General features: G+C 35.3%; 1 long non-coding RNA gene across 1 annotated transcript in view; it reads left to right on the top strand.

Annotated features, from left to right (window-relative positions):
- Positions 1-15,289, top strand: part of LOC126841513 (uncharacterized) — a 116,436-nt gene that overhangs the window by 100,256 nt on the left and 891 nt on the right. The gene's annotated exons all lie outside the window — the stretch shown is intronic.

Here is a 15,289-nt window from a genome sequence, read left to right as displayed (position 1 = left end):
GCAAAATCTTAAGTACACGAGCTGTTGTTAATAAAGTATCCAACTGTTCGGTTATGTTTACCAAAAAATTATTCCCATTTTTTGTTTACCGATAAGGGCTTGATTTTATTACTCGTCAATCGTATTGCAACCGTCGAAATCACATTTTATAATTAACATAAATGTAATATTAATTTAAACTTGAAATTTTACCCAACTCGGTATGCGCCAAAAATATGTCATTTTGAACGTGTTCACGCAAACCCGAAAAAAAATACCCTTCAAAGTGATTTTCTGAGATAAAACACTTGGATGGAGGACAAGATTTCCGTGGGAAGTGTGATAAATGCAAATTTACATATTTTTGTAATTTTTTTAAATCTCTAACTTATTTTCCGGTTGATATTTTGAAAAAACTCAAACGAAGTACGCTCGGAAATTTCATAACAGGTGTTTTGTGTCTAAAATCATTTTATAAATCTGTTCTTTTTAATCTGAGACGTCCTTTTGAATACACTTGAAAAATGTCAAGATTGTAAATTTTGGGTTGATAATATAAAAATAAAAATAAAAGCCCACGAGGCTAAACCTACCTAAATAAAGTTCATATTGTTTTAAATATATTAAAAAAAAAAAACAAGTTAATCACTGTGAAAGTTGCTGTGATAGCTTGGATATAAAATTGACTAACAAATATTATTGAAACAGCGTTTTAATTTTTAAATTAGAATTTTGCAAAAAATCGCCTAAAATAAATAGGGGATGGGGGTGGACGCCCTTTGCTTCTCAGACCTTTCCTTAAGAATTATTATTCTCATCAGGGGGAGGGACAAGTATGTGAGGTCAGCATCGAACAACAGTATAACACCTTTTTCACGTTGTATAGAGAAGAACAACTAGAGATCTTTTTTTTTTTTTTTTTTTTAATATCTATACTTGATATATATAAATATTTATTTTCGACTGTGTCGTGTAGCGTTTGACGGTATAAACACATATTATTATTTAAGAATGGTTTTTTTGTTTGGTATGCGTTTAACCCGGGGTCAGCCTAAAACAATAATAACAATGATACGATGGCCATTATCGGTATTCGATTAACAGGCATAACGTTGTGTCCGTATCGGTTTTGTGGTGTTTAATTTATTAACAAATCAAGTAATGCGTGCACATTTGCCCGAATAAACTTGCTTTCTAAAGTTTACCTATACCTATAAAATTCCTACAGCCCCTTATGAGCGCTTGTTCGCCGTATCAATAAATGTCTGAAAAATTAACAGGAACTTTGTACCTGCTCGGTTGTGATGAAATAATTAGTAAAACTTGCGGTGCTAATAATTATTGTTGTTTTTTTTTTTTTTGTTTATTACCATTGTTGTTATCTTAAGCTCGGCTAATGCTCGGTTTTGGGCCCGCCACTTAAATTTAAAAATTCATTTATTTCCCGTTACCTAGTAAAAAATATAATCTGCGTTCGAATCAATTAAGTTGTCAAGTGTCACGACCTAGCGGAGCCGACACGTGTCGTTTCTATATAGCATTATCTTACTATTGGTGTATCTCAAAAAAAAAAAATATACATATATATATATATATTACCAAAAATACTAAACTCGTATTTATTATATACAGGACCAACCGATAGCGTTGGCAAACAAAAATTCAGCTGCGATAAACGTTGATAAAACCACAGAAATATCGTCGTATAAATAAACCCTGCGTGGGGAGGGGTGGACTATTTTTTACTTAAGTTTCCTCGTTTTGCAGCTACCCGTGGAAATAGTGGAAATATGCACTTTTTTAGCGCATTTCTTTTGAAATAAAAAATTTGCTTATGATATGCAATTTTGATAAACGGTGAGTTTATTACACTAGAGCCGGCGGGGAAACTGACCGGAACCGTGTGTGTGTGTGTGTGGTGTTTATTAAACGCTAAGACGTTTGACGAATTTCCGGTGTGCTCCTCCAAAGGCGGCGGCGGCGGCGGTGTGTGCTAAATGTGCCGACAAGTATAATATATGTAAAATAATAGTAAAAGTACAAACGCTGTGTGGATTATCGTTATTATTATATTTCTGTCTTCCGGCAAATTTGCCGGTTTCAAACGTTTTTCCTTCCCTCGAGACGACGGTTCGTTTAATCTCGTTAACGCGGTTCTGTTGATCAAAATAAAACCCGACAAATCTCCTGCACCGGTAAAAAATGCATTAAAAGTTTTCCACTTGTCTCTCTTAAACGACCTCCATACCGGTCTTCTCGTCTTTCCTCGTGTCCACACGTTCCTGTCTCATGTTCGGGCCACTATTATTATTCTGCACATCACTTATGAGATAAGAAAATATTCTAAATACATGCTAAAAATAACACATAAAACCATCAAATCAATGTTTATTAAAACACGCCACGCGTTATTATTAGATTCCAAGCCGCCGGACGACAATTATCTTTATCTACTCCTCAGACTGTATTGTCAGACTGCTTGCTGTCCCATTCATTTTTTTTTTTATATACTATTATCAATAGGCATATGCTCAAACACACTAGGGTGTCGAAAAAATGGATTGTAAATCAGACCAGACGTTTCGGGGAGGGCAATGTCCGTGTCTGCTGGATTTGTTTTGACTGAAACGAGATAAGCACGATAACAATATGTTAGAGAAAAAAAAAAACTAAAATCGCTATAGTATTTTATTTTCGGTAATTTCTGAGATTCTCTTTACAGTGGGTCGACTCGACAACACTTGACAACAATGGCCAGTGCCAAAGCTGTGGTCTAGTCATGTGTATATTTTTCTTGTTCTCAATAACCTAACCCTCCGACTTTAGCTGGCAGGTACACCACAGCACACGATTATCGGAGCAATGGTAATTATTTTTAAGTTGTTTGTTATTGAAAACTCGAAAATCGCTTAAAAACGACACACACACGGTCGGTTAGGTTATTATTATTATTATTTATAGATATTATACCACGCGTTACTATTTTTAATGGTCATCTCCTCTTCTCTTGCTTCCCTCGGCCGTTTTCATTAGGTATAATGAAATTATTATATTATCATGTTTTTTCAAAAAAAAAAAAAAAAAAACCGGGGAACGAGGGGAAGGACTACTCAGCGCTGAATGATCCCGACCGACAAAATTGTTTCAAAAAAACAGGACAGTGTAAAAAAACAAAAAAAACAGAATTTCGACTTTATTTTTAGACAATGTGTTAAATTAATAGATTTTTACAGCTCCAAAAAATCAGTCGTCAAAAAAAAAAAAAAAAAAATACAAATAAATTAATAAGGTTTGTGTGTGTGTGTTGTGTTGTGTCACCGCGGACGTCATCCGAAATGATATTTTGTTCTTTGTTGTGGCGCAACAACGAGATACCATTAATTATAATAATAATAAAACAGGAGAAAAGCACAATAATATGAAATTTCGTATATTATATTGTATTAAAACCGAAATACACAAGCAGAGCCGCCGCTGCGGTGGCGTCGTCTGGAATCTAAAATAAAACGTCTTATTGGCTGTTGTTTCTGTTTTGTTGACCGTGTTGTTTAGATTGCGGGTTATTACACGGCTAATTGCCACCGAAAACACAAAAATGTCTTTTACCCAAAACAATAACACATACATATCCGCCGTACATAAGTCGTCATAACCGACTGCCTTGAATTTCCAATTATTTTATAAAAAAAACCAGCCAAAGTATTGTTTACTTTCTGGATTTTGCAAAAAAAAAAAAAATCAAAATCTACGCTGATAAGTTTAACTGAGAGCTCATTCGCGAATAGGAAAAGAAACAAAATCGTTGTACAGCAATCATTAAACCGAATACATTTGTCTTAGCTACAATATAAGATAATATAATAATAATATGTACAGGTCAATTTGAACCAAGTCTATGTGTGTTACATCTTGTAAACGCTTAATTGTCAATCTTCTGTGTGTCTTAAACTTATATAGAAAGTAGATTCTGAGCTTACCGCTTATTGGAAACAGCTTGCCGGGAACATAACCAGCTTTTTGAAGTTGTATATATTTATTAGTTTAAACTCATATTTTTTTCTAATAAATTTCTATACTTTTTCAAAATTAATTGCTCAATAACAAAATATGTATTTTAATTTAATTCCATTTTTTAAGCAAAATAGTACGCAGCAAACAATGCTTGCATTTTTTTTTTTTTTTGTAAATCTATTTTTTCTAACAATTCAGAGACAATATTAACCCTTTTTTTTATGTCTATAGTGGTTTTTTTTTTATGCACGTGTATATGAAATATGTATAATAATAATAATCGCAGCCGTTGTCGGTTGATATGCTAGAGTAAACGAACCGTTATGAATATATTTTTTTTTCCATCTACTTTTGTTTTGTACAATAAACGGATTTCATTGTTCGCGGCAGCCGCCACATCAGGGATGTGTGGTTTGCGCCCACATTGAAGAAACGCTCAATTGAATATTTTTCTCGCAGCAGTCAAGATTTCTATGATACACACCCGTGATGAATTTGTTAAACTTGTTGAAAATTGGTTATGGACCGGTTGAAGAAATGTGTCAATTAAATATACACATGTTGTCATTTAAAATTCAAAAGTTGTTAAGAGCTCTGGGAAATACTAGAACCATACAATTATTATACTGGCTGTGAGCGATTGCCCGCTAATATACAGGTACGCGGGTGCGAAGAAACCCATCGACCGTTTATTGTTTGGCTTTTGTAAAAATTTCAACAAAAAAAAAACCTCAGTAATTCTATGCAAAAAATATTTCCATCCGCACCACCGCCGGCACACGTGCTCCCGTGGGAAACCACTCACAACAAGTAGTCCGCCCTCTGGCCGTGTTGTATATTATATATATATATATATACTAGTTATTGCACTGCTGCTGTTGGTAAAATATAAAAAAAAAAATAGCGTTAATCCGTGTAAAACACCAGGCCGCGGTCTTCGGAATTACTATATTATAGCAAACACATGTACATCTCTGGCATTTATTAAAACCGTTCATGCTATTATTGTTATGTATATGTGCATTGTACACCACCCTTATGCGGAAACGCGCGACAGGCGCTTGCAATATAGGTTTTATTAGCTCCGGCAAACAATAATGGTTATCACACTTGCCTCGAAGACGGAAATATGATGCCACCGTCGACGATAGATGATCTATGTTGTGTGTGTGTGTGTGTCTGGATTGCCTTCTTAATGGCCACCCGAAATCAATTATTCGTCCCCCTGCAAGCCTATCAAGAGAAGAAAACAACCCCGTTGACGACCCGTTGGCGAATTCTCAATATATATTTAAAAAACAAGAGTACACTTGCTTGCACCTTCTGAATAGCCTGCACTCTTATACCGTGTGCGATTATTCGGATAATGAATGATATATATATATATATATATCTTTTGGGACTTTGGATATCTATCGGAATAATTAGTATAGCATATTAAAGTGCGTACGTTTAGACTTGTATGACAAAAAAAAAGAACAAATCAAACTTCAAAGAGGGGCAGGTGGGTAAAATGTTTTATTGGATACACTGCAATCAAAGTTACACGCCTTCTACGGTCAACACCGGCTCGTCCATTGTAATCGTTGAACAGTATAAATAATAAACAACAAAATATAATGACTATGAAACAACATAATGACTATTCGAGATTTGTTTTTTATTCACAAATTATTCGATTATTCAGTTGAACCCTATTGAATTTAATGAAAGTATATAATGTTATGTACGGATTTTGGCTCCTTCCCTTTGGATACACCATACTCGACTCTGGTGTTGCGTTGCCCAAAACGAGTAAATGATAATATCATCTGTGTGGTTAGGTACGGGCGACGACAATCATTGTATATTATTATAAAACACCGGTCTCTCTCCTCGGTGCAGACCGAACCGAGTCCGGGGCAAGGTTGTTGGAAGATCATAATATTCTATTTCCAGTGGTTTATACCTACCGTGTCTGTGTGGTAATGGATGCGGTGGTGGGCTCCGTGTACTATTTTCTTTGGATACGGTTCAAAGACGGAAGAAAACCGAAGGCGGCGGCGGCGGCGGCGACTGTATCAATCCGGTACGTTTTTAAGGATTAAAATAGAGCGCATCCTTTCAATTTAAACAAACACCGGTAATGTCGCCGCCGCCGCCGTCTTATTAACGCCGTTTTATTGGTCGTAAAAGAGGCAGCGGCGACGATCGAGCACAGTGGGGTTGACGTCGCATATCGCCTGACAATGGCTATTAAACGCACTAAAAATATACAATTAATTAATTGTCTAGATAACAACAACAACAACAACAACCGTGTACACAAATCCGTGTAGGTAAACTCGTTTTATCGACAACACTATATAGCACAACGTGTGTTTCAGTACAAATAACAAATCAAAATTGCACCTTCTAAGGTCAACACAGGCTCGTCCATTTTAATCGTTGAACAAATAACAAAATAAACAACAAAATATAACGACTATATGAAATAATATTATAACGACTATTATTCGAGATTTGTGCGCACAAATTCACAAATTATGAAAAATAGAAAAATTATTCAATTCATTATCCGAATCGAAAACACTACACTGCTATTGGATTCGATTAAATCCATCGGTATTCGCGCACACTTGGACCTTTTTTTTTTTTTTTGTGGATGTTCAATTGTATCCAAAAATATACAATTCATGTACAGTGAAACCGTTGGGACCTGTGCGGGGGAGTGACCGGGTGCATGTGCAGTGTAGTAGTATATTATAAGATGGTATGTTGTCCATAACAATAACATAAAAACGCGATAATAATAACTATTATTTTACGGGTGCCCGTTTCTCGTCTCTTCCGAAGAAATGTTCACCAGATGTGTCATCTCTCTCTCGCTCTCAGTCTCCCACCGACCCACCGACCCACCGTCTTATAAATATTATAATATATATTGTACTTAGCCACCGCCGCCGCCGCCGCCGAGTGTGCATTTTCTCAGAAACAAAAAAGCCTTTGTTCTATATAAAGTTGCTGTGCGAATGCACACACATTAGAGTACCGCGTAGATCCGTCATAAAACGAGAAGCGGAGGAGTGTACATAAGAAAAATAAAAAAATATGTATAAACCGTGACTAAACCGCCGTTTTTTTTTCCAAACGCATTTTTTCGTATACACTATACTTATTATACACTATTTTTATCTCAAAACCTCACGGCTTCACGCACAATGCAATGCTATGAGCGATTAATTTCACACACACATATATATATATATATATGTTTCCCCCGTTAACTCGGACCGGAAGTGTGTGTAAAAGTTGTAGCAGAACCGAGTGATCACCTCTTTCTCGACTTAATTTACTCGTGCTTGTTTACTGTGTACAACCGTGTGTCAAAAGTTAAGAAATGTCAAATGTCTTGTCGATTCGCAATAAATATAATATTGAAAAATTGCCCATGGAACAAAACATAGTTTGTTCAAGTAACAGTATGAACATTTTTTAAATACTTTTTTGGCAAATAAAAGAAAACAAAATTATTTTATTAAATTATATCATATCTATAATGACCTTTAAACATCAGTTGTACTGCCTGTAATTTATCTAAACATTTTGTTTTTGCATATATTTTAAATTTAAGACAATATATTTATGCGAAATGCATATTTTTTTTTACATATTTTAAAGAATATGTTCTACTTTTTAAGTCAATATCAATAACATGTTATCGACTGTCTTCCTAATTTCAAGGTATCATCACCGTAGATGATCTGGTAGATGGTCTGTGGACACTTTCTCAGTGGGTATTCCATAACTCTTATGGTATCTTTTACAATAGTAATATATACCCGAGTTGGTTGTTAATTATTGTTTTTTTTTTTTTGCCTTGTTAATATTAAAAAAAATCGTGTGAAAATCGCATTTGTGATTGTTCCATAATAATAATAATAATAACAATAATTGTCCATGTCGGCCACCATTAATAATCTGCGTCGCTCTACCCACTTTAGTTTTTTTTAATAATAATAATAATACATATTATATATAATTATGAAACTCTAGTTGGCGACACGACGACGATAACGCGCTCTTAAACAATGGTCCATTCAAATACCCATCGGTGTGTGTGTGTGTGTGTATCGTTATCATCAGACTCTGTGAAATTATTATTATATTTTTCGCCACATATTTGTGTTTTGTTCTTCCTACACACGTTTTGTTATATATATATATATTTTTTTTTATGATAAATTATTAGTGTTTTTTTTTTTAATTTTAAAGTATGTCGATCATTGTCGCACGGGCGCCTCGGCGTTTCCGCCTTCGCCTTTTTGCCCAATTCCGTTGCCTATAAAATATGTACAATAATAATAATATGTTGTATTAGTGATACAACTATTATTACTGTTTTGGACTACAGTAACTATGTACGATTTCAAATTATTATTATTATTCAGTAAACGCCATCTCTGTCGTTGCACTAATTATTTTTCGCATTCACTAGTAGCCCAAACGGTAGGTTAAGGTTTGGTACTGGATAATTAACCACCGAAATTCTATCCAAATATATACTCCAATGGTCAAATATATATATATATATATACATATATCTAATGGTTCCGTTGGAATAATTAGTATGGCATATTTTAAAGTACATAGGTCTAGACTTGTATAAAAAAAAAAAACCTCCTCTAGAAGGCTTTAAAAATATTTGCTACCTCATTAGGTAAACAAGTATAGAAAACCATGTGTGTTTCAATACAAATAATGAATCAAAATATTACACCTTCTAAAGTCAACACAGGCTCGTCCGTTTGCAATCGTTGGACAGATAACAAAATAAACAACAAAATATAATAACTACTATATCAAAATAATATTATAACGACTATTCGATATTTGTGTTATTTATTCACACAAATAATTCGACAATTATTATTCGCGAATAATCAAATTATGAAGAAAAAAAAAGAATAGAGTTATTCAATTAATTATCCGAATTGAACACTACTACTCGATTCGATTAAAAATCCATCAATATTCGCAAACACTTGGACCTTTTTGTTTTTTTTTTTTGGGGGGGATATTTAATTGTATCCAAAAATAGATAGAACATGTCATCGTTTTGGATGGGTGTGCGGCGGCGGCGGGCGGTCCATTTGCTCGCAGGAACCGGGGAAAAGGTTATGGGCCTACACGCGGTCGTCGCGGGTCGTTTGGTCTTGTCGACCGAGGCGCACTGCACTAGGTCGTTATCGCTGGCACTGCGTTATCTCTCACGGTCGCGTCTGCCGCCGGGTTATCCGGTTTGTCATCTCGAGGGGAGGGGAGGGGGGAGGCGAAAAAAAACACATTTTTTTTTTTTAACTGCGATAACAACAGCCGTTGTTATTTTTAGACCAGCAGAATTATCATTGACCAAAGTATACCGCGTACCGTTAGAAATATTATGTCAATAGCAGAGCCCCGGCCCAATGTTTAAAGTATTGGAAATCGGATCCTACCCGACTGCGCCATTTATACGTATTTCATATTATGTCACCTACACTTTGTTGTGATCTTCAAAAAAATATTCCACAGCAGCTGTAAATTAGTGTGTATTGGATTGTCGTCGAGTGTGTGTGGTGTGTATCAGCTGTTGTTTGATTACTGGTAAATTATTATTATCGAAATCTCGACACAATATCGATCCGATATCGGCCTAGTGTGATTATAATATAGCAATAATAATATTATTATAATATACAGTTGACCCGCACACAGTATTGTGGTGTCGGCCGGAATGGGTCACAGTCGTCCATACAATATAAAAAACGATAACCGTACTTACATGTAACACTGTTTAATTTAATAATAATTAAGCCGCTGTTTAATCTGTTGCCATCCGTTTTATTGCTTTGTGATCAAGTTTGGGACGTGGAGATAACAAAAAAAAAAAAAACGGTTCTTTTGATTGTGTCCTCCTCCGAGAGGGTACATTAATGTCCAATGGATATGGTATTGTTAATACCAACTGAGCGACACAATGCTCGCATATGGTATTCAGAGTTGGGTTATAATACAATAAACTGTGTTGTTAACATATTTTGATCTCTACAAAAAAATATATTCTCATCTTGGTGTTTAATTTTAACTTACTAATAGCTCTTTTTTTTAAATATACATTGGCAGCAACAGCAAAACAGTGTCATAATTGTAGTGCATGCCGGTGAGAGAAATCCTGTTCGGTGTTCTCCTATCTCATATTGTAAGTGTACATACATGTTTTTCGATTGGCTTTTCGCGTGTAGCGTGGCTATTGCTGCCGATAGTTTATCGTTTGGTGAGCTTTTCTTTTTGTGGAATCAAAAAGAAAACCTCTCTTAATATACGGGGGTGGGTAGCTCGAGCACTTTTTGAAGTAATGTCGAGAGTATTTTTTTTTTTTTTTTTATTGACGATGATGAATAATGGATCGTGGCCGGCATTCTTTACTTTGCGCGGTTTTTTGGGGGGGGGGGACATAAGCTCGGTGTATATAATAATAATAGAAAATATAGTGTGTCTATATTTTGTATGTGCGTGGGCGATAGGGCGGCAACGAAACGGAAGAAGTCTTTTCTGGCCGATTGATGCACCGACGAGGGTGGCTAAGCCGAGCGGTGTGTACACTTACAAGGGGGTAGAAAAAAAAACACATACACACACTCGACCGTTTACCAGATCATTTGTCATCGACAAAAAGAAAAAGGGTAACCCGCTCGTGTAAAGAGCTCCGGACGTGTAAAAATAACAACCGGCAAAACGGCGTTGTAACACAGGAGGATAGGCTAAATTATTGTTACAGGGAAAAAAAAAATATATATATATATATATATACAGATATTGTATTATATAAAAGGTACATTATTCGAGTGGAAGTTATTCGAATAACTTTTTATTTTCGGATAATTCCAAACACGATTATTCGAATGAATTCAGATTTAATTATTCGAATAAATTTCGATTTAAATGATTATTCGAATGAGAATTTGCACAACTCTGCTTGTCCAATAGGTACACAAGACAGACCAAATATAAATATTGATAATGTCAAATAATAGCGACTCGTAGATTACTTTAGTTTTTCTCCACCTCTCTATGTCGGGTCTCCACAATATTTTCCAAATTATCGACTATTGGTGAAAAATATTTTCAAAACGGTTGGGACAAATGATGGGGGGGGGGGTTCAGTTATAATTTATAAAGATATATAGGCAATATGCGACCGTATGATGTGGACCTAATGAAACAATATGTACACGAGTACAGTCTCTCGGTGACCAGTGACGTTTACAGTGTGTGTGTGTGTGTGTGCGTGTGTGTGTGACAGAGATAGAGAGAGATAAAGACAAGTATTCACACAAAAAAAAAAAAATATTTAAAAAAAAAACCAGTTGGCTTCGTTTAAGTTACAAAATCTCGTAAGTCATCGCGGCGGCTTGCGTAATTCGATGTCTCTGTATATTATAATCGATTGCCGACGTTATCAGCTCAGAGTTTTGAACAGTGTAAGGGGAAGAAGGCGGTGGTGGTGGGTGGGGGGAGGAGGACAATGTCATTGTAGGCTTTTTTCGACGATGTGCGTAACAACACACACATGTGGCAGCAAACGGCGTGTGATGTATGACCCGTGTTAATTGTTTTTATTATTATAATTTAATTTAAAACGTGATACAATCTATGTGTGTGTACAACACATATATAACCACTCAAAGTGTCGGATTCGTCGAGCAACGGGACGCGGGTAAGTCGGTAAGAAGGCAATGTTTTACCCCTCTAAAGTGTGAAGGGTACGAATACGAATAGGGTTGTGTCAGATGCTGTGATAGCCCGAAAAATAAATTAACATTGAAAAAAAAAAATAATAATAAAGGAGTAGTCCTAATTACCGAATTAGTAATGATTTTGGCCAAAAAAAAAAACGCCTTTACCCAACTTCTTAATAAAAAGGGGGTACACAATCATCATATCACTGAAGAGGTTCGGTGGCAGAGTTGTGTGCACCGTTCGAATAAAACGTTAGGATCTAGATTAGATCTAGAATTTAGAATTTAGATCTAGATAACACATTGTTCGAGTAAAAGTTATTCGAATAATTATTTTTGAAAGGTACATTGTTCGAGTAAAAGTTATTCGAATAATTTCAAATTTAATTATTCGAATAAAGAAATTATAAATTCGAATAAATTGAAGGAAAATGATTGGAATCGATTTGGTTCGAATAAATTGTGAAATAATTATCCGAATAAGAATTTGCACAACTCTGCTCAGATAATACACCTATAATACCGTTTTAGGAAAGTTATTAAATTGTTTTTTATTTTTTTTTTACCGGGACGTCGTTTGTAGAACGGGTTTAAAAACAAATTTATGGTAATGGACAACAAAAAAAAAAAACAGAGTCAAGAAAAGAAATTCGAATGTGTGTTCCTTGGGCCATCGTCCGTGCCAAAACTTGAGAAGTGATACAAGGTGGCGGCGTCTGCGGTCGTTTGTCTGCTTGTGTTGTAAGCAATGAAAAAGAAAATCCGTCACGCGGTCGATGACGTTAAAACATAATTAATACGCTTTTGGTTTTTATTAAAAACATTTTTTTCTATATTTTTATTATTTTTTATAAATTTACCAAAAAAACCTACCGCGTTTTTTAAGTGATTAAATAGCGCATTGTAGGCAATAGAGAATTATACAATATATAAGGCGAAAAATCGTTTACCTCCTTGTAATCCACCAAAAAATTATTTTTTTATTTGTTCGTCCGAAACAACAACAATGACGTGCTGCAGCAAAATTCGGAGTCCTTCCACACTAAAGAGATGTGCTCTTTCGTCGTGATCAATAACACACTGTGTTTAACAATGCAATACAAAATAATAATATGTCCTTTAAAATGGTACATCATTCTGTTCCTCTGATTTTTTTGTAGCTCTTCGTTACCTCGTTCGGTTTCTCCACTTTGTGTGTCTACCAAAAAAATAACACACGGAAAAATGTGTGTTAATACTCTTTACTATTATTAAACCACACGTGGACTCACAATAATTGTTTATGCGTGCGCGTGCCTATGTCCGGCAGACCATCCCCGACACAAAGTATTTATATAAACATATTTATTATCACAACAATGGCGACGAACGATTTATCCCAGTTTTTTAAAAACATTTTTTTTTAAGAAAATCATAAAAAAAAAACCCCGCGTTCCCGTCAGGGACCTGTGGAGGGAGTGGCGGGAAGAGGGGAATTTTACATTAAGCCGGTGGTCGTGGACCTATAGAAAACGCCAATCTGTGTTTTAATATAACATGATGTCTTAAGGCGACCGAATGGGAAATCGAATCCATTTCCCGCTTAACCGTGTGTGTGTGTGTGTGCTGTTGTTGTTGTCTGCAGAAACTTCACCGTCTCAAGTCCAGTCGATTCGGAAGTAATCGGCACGGTTTCCGGCCAAGAGCTATTGCATAATATCATATTATAGCAGATATATATATATATAAAGGGCGCACGAGAAGAAGGGCAGTAGTCCATGTATGAACATTTTAGAGTAAAGCAAAAACAAAGTTCGTGAATTCCTCTGCCTCTTACCTAAGAACAAAAAAAAAAAAATCACATCAAGTGCTATTCTACTAAAAAAATGTATTTATTTAAACTATCTATTGACATATAACAAATTAACGGCATGTATTGAAGAAAACAATTTTCATAAATGGACTACCCTTCTTCCCCTGTTCCCTTTATATTTATATTGATATCTTGTAATACGGACTTGTACATCAACCGTTTAAATCCACAGTCTCGGTGTCCTTCCTTTTCCTTCAAATCCTCCAATCTGCTGATTTCTCAGTTATCTTTCTTTATCTCAGTCTATATTCACACCTAACCCTCCACGCCTGTCTTGGCATCTCCTTTTTACAAAATCAAGTTTCATACGGGCCCGTGTGTGATGTGACAAGTGACAAGTGTGAATCATTGTCACATACACACATAGTGTGTTTAATTCACTATAGGAACAATGCCAGTAGTTTAATTGGCGATTTCAACAATGTTTTTCGCAGAACACCCGACCGTATGTTATATGATGATATTAACACGATGGACTGTGACTGCCGGAGAACTATAATATAGTAGATAGTACACACACACACACACATATTATAAGGTGTGTGTGTGTGTGTGTGTGAGGGTCATCGCCAGCGTTTTCTATAACGGCGGTGGTCTTATAGGATTTTTTAATTAATTTTTTTTTTTTTTTATTAAAAATATAATCGTCAATGGAGAGAAAAAAAAAATAATAACAATATGAATAGATATAGATTAAATAGTAGTGGCGTTGCTTTGAGTGTGTGTGTGTGTGTTTTATGCATGTCTGCGTTTATCACATCTCCGCGCCTCGCAATTGGTGTTTTGTTAGAGAGCTCGTTATCTATCTACAATATATGTATATAATATTATAGTTTGTGTTTCAGTCGGTTCCGCCGATAACCTCTGTGAAAAAAAAATTGTACCGCTTTAAAAATAATAATAATAATAATACACATACTATAATATTGCACACTAGCTGCTTACATATTACTATCATATTCACAGACTTACATGCATGTAAATGGTTTTTTAGCCCGCGTTACCTAAGAGTGTGGATTTTTTTGGTATTAATTTAGCGCAAACTAATCTTTTTATTCGGTTTTTACAATGTTGTGTACATTATTATATTGTCGGTTACTTCTGTCTAACACGTTTAAATAAATATTACCATAAGGACTAGAGGATTAGGAGGAGGAGGAGGAGGCGATTTTTAATCTGACTTTTGCGCAATCCCCAACAAGCTGTTACATAAATGACGGGGCCATCGATGAATAATAATAATAATAATAATAATAATAGCTATTCTATTTGGCACGATACGACGTTCGTTCGGCTATTGTGGTGATGATAATACAAAATAACGACTTGGAGCAAAAAAAAAAATTAAATAACAATTATTAACGCAATAACCGCGCCGAGATTATATAACGTGAACATGACAAAAACGCATATTAGAATAGTGGCAAAGTACTAACGTTGGAAATAGGTTTACAAGTTTAAAATACACTCATACTGTCGCAGAGTTGTGCAAATTCTTATTCGAATCATTTGTTTACAATTTGTCGAATTGCATTCCTGTATTTCTTCACCTTCTTCCTACAACTCTCCTCGCCATTCATCCCTGTCTTCTATTTCCCTTTTAATATCCACATATTTGTCTGTGATGTAAAATTTGCTCTAGGTCTTCCTCTTCTTTTTTTCCCGGGTATAATTCCTTCGAGGACTA

Source organism: Adelges cooleyi, unplaced genomic scaffold (genome assembly GCF_023614345.1).
Source record: "Adelges cooleyi isolate 19-005CV unplaced genomic scaffold, UGA_ACOO_1.1 ACOO_flye_CR_arks_rails_tigmint_CR_PRNA_384, whole genome shotgun sequence".
Lineage (NCBI taxonomy): Eukaryota > Metazoa > Arthropoda > Insecta > Hemiptera > Adelgidae > Adelges > Adelges cooleyi.
Note: the sequence above shows the minus strand (reverse complement) of the source record. Positions and strands in the feature narration are given on the sequence as shown.